Source organism: Carassius auratus, chromosome 31, assembly GCF_003368295.1.
Source record: "Carassius auratus strain Wakin chromosome 31, ASM336829v1, whole genome shotgun sequence".
In the NCBI taxonomy this organism is placed as follows: Eukaryota; Metazoa; Chordata; class Actinopteri; order Cypriniformes; family Cyprinidae; genus Carassius; species Carassius auratus.
Window position 1 is genome coordinate 22,800,417 of NC_039273.1, and position 8,007 is coordinate 22,808,423.

Below are 8,007 nucleotides of genomic sequence, written 5' to 3' on the forward strand. Positions count from 1 at the left end.
CAAACAACGTCAAATTAAAACATAATTTGACGTTGATCTGTAGTTTTTTTTAGGTTGTGGCATTAACTAACCTAAACCCAACGTCGAGCCAGCGTCTCAAGCCAACGTCACATTGACATCAAATACTGATGTTTAGTCGTCAGGTATGGCAACCAAAATCCAACGTTTTCTAGACGTCATAACGGCAACGTCGAAACAACGTCAAATTAAAACATCATTTGACGTTGATCTGTAGTTACTTTTAGGTTGTGGCATTAACCAACCAAAATCCAACGTTTTTTAGACGTCATAATGGCAACATCCAAACAACGTCAAATTAAAACATCATTTGACGTTGATCTGTAGTTAGTTTTAGGTTGTGGCATTAACTAATCAAAATCCAACGTCGAGCCAACGTCTTAAGCCAATGTCACATTGACATCAAAAACTGATGTTTAGTCGTCAGGTATGGCAACCAAAATCCAACGTTTTCTAGACGTCATAATTGCAACGTCCAAACAACGTCAAATTAAAACATCATTTGACGTTGATCTGTAGTTAGTTTTAGGTTGTGGCATTAACTAACCAAAATCCAACGTCGAGCCAACGTCTCAAGCCAACGTCAGATTGACATCAAATACTGATATTTAGTCGCCAGGTATGGCAACCAAAAGTCATAATGTTAATGTCCAAACAATGTCAAATTCTAACGTCCTTTGACTTTGATCTTTAGTTTGTTTTTAGGTTGTGACATTAACTAACCAAAATCCAACGTCGAGCCAACGTCTCAAGCCAACGTCAGACTGACATCAAATACTGATATTAAGTCGTCATGTATGGCAACCAATATCCAACGTTTTCTAGACGTCATAATGGCAACGTCCAAACAACGTCAAATTAAAACATCATTTGACGTTGATCTGTAGTTAGTTTTAGGTTGTGGCATTAACTAACTAAAATCCAACGTCGAGCCAACGTCTCAAGCCAACGTCACACTGACATCAAATACTGATATTAAGTCGTCAGGTATGGCAACCACAATCCAAAATTTTCTAGACGTCATAATTGCAACGTCCAAACAACGTCAAATTAAAACATCATTTGACGTTGATCTGTAGTTATTTTAGGTTGTGGCATTAACTAACCAAAATCCAACATCAAGACAATGTCTCAAGCCAACGTCAGATTGACATCAAATACTGATATTTAGTCGTCAGGTATGGCAACCAAAATCCAACGTCTACAAAGCATCATAATGGCAACGTCCAAACAACGTAAAATTAAAACATTGTTTGACTTTGATCTTTAGTTTGTTTTTAGGTTGTGTTGTGATATTAACTAACCTATACCCAACGTCAAGCCAACTTCTCAGGCCTATGTCACATTGACATCAAATACTGATATTTAGTCGTCAGGTATGGCAACCATAATCCAACGTTTTCTAGACGTCATAATGGCAACGTCCACACAACGTCCAATTAAAACATCATTTGATGTTGATCTGTAGTTAGTTTTAGGTTGTGGCATTAACTAACCAAAATCCAACGTCTAGCCAATGTCTCAAGCCAACGTCACATTGACATCAAAAACTGATATTAAGTTGTCAGGTATGGTAACCAAAATCCAACGTTTTCTAGACGTCATAATGGCAACGTCCAAACAACGTCAAATTAAAACATCATTTGACGTTGATCTGTAGTTAGTTTTAAGTTGTGGCATTAACCAACCAAAATCCAGCGTCAAGACAACGTCTCAAGCCAACGTCAGATTGACATCAAATACTGATATTTAGTCGCCAGGTATGGCAACCAAAAGTCATAATGTTAATGTCCAAACAATGTCAAATTCTAACGTCCTTTGACTTTGATCTTTAGTTTGTTTTTAGGTTGTGACATTAACTAACCAAAATCCAACGTCGAGCCAACGTCTCAAGCCAACGTCAGACTGACATCAAATACTGATATTAAGTCGTCATGTATGGCAACCAATATCCAACGTTTTCTAGACGTCATAATGGCAACGTCCAAACAACGTCAAATTAAAACATCATTTGACGTTGATCTGTAGTTAGTTTTAGGTTGTGGCATTAACTAACTAAAATCCAACGTCGAGCCAACGTCTCAAGCCAACGTCACACTGACATCAAATACTGATATTAAGTCGTCAGGTATGGCAACCACAATCCAAAATTTTCTAGACGTCATAATTGCAACGTCCAAACAACGTCAAATTAAAACATCATTTGACGTTGATCTGTAGTTATTTTAGGTTGTGGCATTAACTAACCAAAATCCAACATCAAGACAATGTCTCAAGCCAACGTCAGATTGACATCAAATACTGATATTTAGTCGTCAGGTATGGCAACCAAAATCCAACGTCTACAAAGCATCATAATGGCAACGTCCAAACAACGTAAAATTAAAACATTGTTTGACTTTGATCTTTAGTTTGTTTTTAGGTTGTGTTGTGATATTAACTAACCTAAACCCAACGTCAAGCCAACGTCTCAGGCCAACGTCACATTGACATCAAATACTGATATTTAGTCGTCAGGTATGGCAACCATAATCCAACGTTTTCTAGACGTCATAATGGCAACGTCCACACAACTTCAAATTAAAACATCATTTGATGTTTATCTGTAGTTAGTTTTAGGTTGTGGCATTAGCAAATTAAAATCCAACCTCGAGTCAACCTCTTAAACCAACGTCAGATTGACATCAAATACTGATATTTAGTCATCAGGTATGGCAACCATAATCCAGTGTTTTCAAGGCATCATAATGGTAACATCCAAACAACGTCAAATTATAACATCAATTTATTTTTTTTTTTTAATTGTTATTTAATATAGTGGTTTCACTTTATTGTTATGGTTCATTTTGAAATTTATGTTGTTGCGTTGTTGCACCTACAGTCGTGGCCAAAAATATCAGCACCCTTGGTAAATATGATCAAAGAAGGGTGTGAAAATTCATCTGCTTTAATCGTTTTGCACTTTTATATAAAAAATTCACAAAAATGTATCCTTTCATTGGATAATAAGAATTTAAAACAGGGGGAAATATCATTATGAAATAAATGTTTTTTTTTTCTAATACACATTGGCCACAATTAATGGCACCCTTTTATTCAGTACTTTTTGAAACCTCCATTTGCCAGATTAACAGGTCTATTTTTTTTTCTATAATGCCTGATGAGGTTAGAGAACACCTGACAAGAGATCAGAGACCATTCTTTCATCCAGAATCACTCCAGACCCTTTAGATTCCCAGCTCCATGTTGGTGCTTCTTCAGTTCACTCCTCTCATGTTCTGTAAGGTTCAGGTCAGAGGACTGGTATTAGCAGAAACTTGGCTTTGAGCTCAGTGACCCATTTCTGTGTTGTTTTCGAGGTATGTGTTTGGATTATTGTATGGTTGAAAGATCAAAACATGGACCATTATAAGATTTCTAACAGTCACTTACTGATTTTTTATCTGTTGGTATTTGATAGAATCCATGATGCCATGTTTCTAAACAAGATGTCTAGGGCCTCCAGCAGAAATATAGGCCCAGAAAAAAACAAATACAGCAGTATATTTCATTGTGCACATGGGTTACTTTTTTCTCTCTGTGTTCACCTAACCCATCTTGAGTGTTTGCTGCTAAAAAAATAATTTGTTTGGTTTCATCTGATCATAGAAGCCATTCACATTTAAAGTTCCAGTCTTGGCTGATAACTGAATTATGCTTTAGTTTGTTTTTGAATGAGCTAGGATAATTTTTCTTGTAACCCTCCCAAACAACATGTGTTGATGTAGGTTCTGTTTGACTTTTTTTTAAAAGGTTTTCTGAACCAGAGACTCTGCTATTTGCTGCAGTTCTCCAGCTGTGACCTTTGGCGAGTCTTTAGCTACTCAAACTCTCCTTCTCACCACACATTAGGACGATATAGACAAGTCCTCTTCCAAGCAGTTTTGTAACATTTTATGTTGATTGGAGATTCTTAATTATTGCCCTGATGGTGGAAATGGGAATTTTCACTGCTCTAGCTCTTTTCTTAAAGCCACTTCACCAATTTGTTAAGCTCAATTATCTCAATTATCACATCAGAAATACATTCTTTGGTTTTTCTCATTGTGATGAATGATTAAGGGAATTTGGGCTTTGTTTTCCCTCCTCTTTATATTTCTGTGAAACAGGTAGCCATAGCTGGATAATTTCATGTTTATAATCAAGCTTGAGTGCTCAAAATTGTGGATTTGAATGGGAATATACTTCAGAGATATTTTACTCATAAAAATTTCTAGGGGGGCCAATAATTGTGTCCAATGAGCATTTGAGAAAAAATTTTCATTTCTTATTATCCAATGAAAGGATAAATTTTTGTGAATATTTTTTTAAATAAAATATCAAAAGGATTAACAATGAATTTTCACAACCTTCTTTGGTCACTTTTACAAAGGGTGCCAGTATTTTGGGCCACGACTGTACCTGCTTTCATTAGAGTGTTAGAATAAGTTGATGTACTTGCAAAGTTACTTGTAGTCAGTCAAACATATTCTGGGAGAGCATCAGAATTAGAAATTAAGCAGACAGTCTATTAGTACTATAATGAGAGTTAGTTGACATGTAAGTGCAATACTTATATTGTCAATAGAATATTCAAAAGGGACTATGAAAATAAAGTGTTATGACTTTAATTTGACCCATGACCATTCATGAACCATAACAGTTTATATAAATTGATATCCAATCTGTCACAGTTTTCTGTCTTTCTGTCACAGTCTTATGTCTTTCTGTCACAGTCTTCTGTGAGTGTTGTGTTTGTTTGGTGCCATGTGCTTTTGTCCTGTCTCTTTTCTGACCCCGCCCCACCTTGTCACCTCAACGTCTTGTAAGTGTTACTGCTTCTCGTGTTTTTTTGCATCTTGGTTTTGTTTTTGCCGTGTTGGCTTTTTTGTTCTTAGACTCCAGAGGGTTAAAGTTAATCTTCCCTGCATTTGGACCCAGACCCTGTTCTTTCTTTGCTGGCCCGTGACACAATCTTGTTTGCAATATAATGCAATTCAAACACTCTCAAACATGTTAAGACATATTTAGGAGGATCAAAACAGTATTGCTTACTTAATTCTGGGCTGGAAACATTGTTTATCAAAACATAAACTTGTTGATCTTTGTGTTGGAAAGTAAAGTGAGTGCATGCAGACAATGCAAGCATTACTGTTTATTGTACAGTCTTATGATTATGCAATATAAATGTCTAATTCCTTTGCTATAATTTAGTCTGTTCTTATATATGTTTTTTTTTAAATATATAAAATAATTGATCAGATTGATTGCTGCTTCTTACTTGCATTTTTCATATTTAAAGTACATTCTAGTTAAAAATTTAAAATTACAAATTTCATATTTAAATGTTGATCTCATCCATCAATGATGAATATGCTTAAACTTTTTCTGTGTATGGATTTTGTGAATAAGCACTACAGAATAATACAAGTTAATTTAAAGTATATTATTGTTTATTTTATTTGGATTTTTATTATTATTATGATTATTATTTGTATTTTTTTTTTTTTTTTTCACCCCCCCCCCCCCCCCCATAATCCCACGCCCAAACATAATGCAACACGGTGACATCGCGCTATTGCGCCATTTTGCGAATACTTGGCGGTCTTTTTTGGATCGGCAGGCATCAGTTTATCAGGCGGCCTGCGGTGCACTTACAGCTCAAACTGTGGTGAGTATATCTGGGTATTAGATCATGTATAACGTAAAAGTGTTTATGCCCCCCTATATAATGATATTACTTGTAATACGTATCAAATACATCGAAGTGTTTTAGCTGCAAGACGATGGGTAGAGATAATTAATTAAAAAATGGTAACGTTAACGGTTATATCCCTGAAATAAAAACGCCTGAGTCATTAAAGCCATCTAACTGTTAGCGCTGAAAAACAGTTCAAATAAAGTTTAAACTTGAGACATATGTTTTTAATTATTATATTATTATTATTATTGTTTCGAATAATTTAACGTTAAGCTTTTCATCATGAAATTTGTTCGATTCAATGCTTTTTTTTTCTTCAATTGTGTCATGCGAATTAGTTATACAGGTGTTTATAGTAACTTAATATTCTGCTGTACAAGTTTAATTAATTTTGGATCTCCTTTAGCTGTCAGATTTCTACACACGATGTAAAGAGGCTCCTTTTTTATTTATTTTAAACAAAAACAGCCTTTTCTTCTACAAGCTCTAGTTTTATATTTGGGGTTCAAGTTTATCACTAAGGTATAGTATTTAATATAGTGTGAATTTAGGGGCTATACTATATGAGGTTATAACTTTTGTTTTGTTTTTGCTTTGTTTTGCATTTATCTCTTTGCCATGTTCTGAAGAAGCCATATTGTTGTAAGGTATGTTTTTTTGTTCATTTATAAAAGAGCCGCTAGAACAATCTGCTTTAATATATTACATTAATTAGATTAAAATATTAATAGATTGAAGGTAGTTAATCTGATTCTTCTGGTTTTCTTGTGTGCTCTTCTGTTATCCTATAATTTTGCACTTTACAGTTGCTAGCAAGGAGAAAATGAATGAAATTAATATTTACAGGCCAAGTTGTTGAAATAGTGTTGGTTTTACATTTTGAAATTGCACAATATCAGTTGTTTTGCAATAAGATAAAAACCTGCCAGTTTGGGTGAGCCTATGACTTTTAATCTAGTACCAACTGGAGGACCTGTATGATATCTGCATTAATACTAGATATGATGAACACGTAACAGAAACTATAACACCTGCCTCATAATGTGTCATGTATAATTAATTATTTGGGCATTACTCTTGTATCCACAGGTTGATGAAAAATGAGGTCATGGCCTGTTTCAGTATGAAGTGGGGGAAGGGGAAGCTTGCTTTCACCAAGATCAATCTGTACACTGTTGTCACAGGTAAAACAAAATTAACATATAATACAAATATTAGCATCATATCATTGTGACATTCAGCGTTGTTTAGTTTCTGTTTTAGTTGGTTTAGTGAAAACCAGTAACCTCGTATTGTAGGTACTCATCTGTCACACAGAAATCACACAAACTTCCATATATACACTTCTTATTGATTGGCAGGTCATTCCTGTTGCCAGCCTATCTTTATTGTTCAGAACTCTAACAATTGTTTTTGCATTCTCTAACAATTGTTTTTGCATTTAATGTATTAGACATTAAATGTTAATTTACCTTAAGACACTCTGCAAAAAAATACTGCAATGTGTCTTTGTTGTCATGGTTTTCTTTTGCTAGATTGTCTGCTTAGTGTTTGTCAATTGCATCACAAGCTGAAATATATTTTGATGACTTATAGCATGTAATTTACATTCATGGCTCTTAAAGCTAGGGTAGATTTTTATTTTTTTCTAAGAAACCAAATCAATAGTGTAAGTGGTCTAAATGTATTCTGTGGAAGGCAAATAAATAGTTAATGATTACATTCAGTGATTACTATAGTGCATCATATCCTATACTTACACATTTTCTTATTCAAATATTTCTTACAGAGAGTGTCCAGAAAACATCAAAAGAGACGGGGCAAATACTGCAGCAGCCACTGCCTTTTGTTTAAAATATGCCCCAGCAGAGCCGTCGCAAGGAGGGTGAGAGGCCCTGTGCAAAGTTGATGTGCGAGGCCCTCTACAATTTTGCGTGTATGTGTGTGTGTGGTGGGGGAGGTTGCTGTAGCAAGGCAAGGCAAGTTTATTTATATAGCAAATTTCGAACAAAATGGTAATTCAAAGTGCTTTACATAAAATGAAGTAAAATAATCATGAAGAACAAAAGTAAAACAAGCAATTTTAAAACTTTGGAAATTATTTAAAAATTGACTTGAATTTAAAACAGTTAGAAATAGAAGATGATCTTACAGTTAATACATAAAATACAGTGCAATCAGGTCGGACATCGCACAGTGCTCATTCAATAAATGCACAGCTAAACAGATGAGTTTTGAGTCTAGATTTAAATGTGACTAGTGTTTTAGCA

At 34.7% G+C, this 8,007-nt stretch overlaps 1 long non-coding RNA gene across 1 annotated transcript; it reads left to right on the top strand.

The window, feature by feature from the left end:
• Positions 1-5,586: 5,586 nt before the first annotated feature.
• Positions 5,587-7,744, top strand: LOC113051138 (uncharacterized). Its single transcript, XR_003276869.1, has 4 exons — positions 5,587-5,707; positions 6,367-6,384; positions 6,827-6,921; positions 7,527-7,744. It is a non-coding gene; the product is annotated as an uncharacterized LOC113051138 (long non-coding RNA).
• The last annotated feature ends 263 nt before the right edge of the window (positions 7,745-8,007 follow it).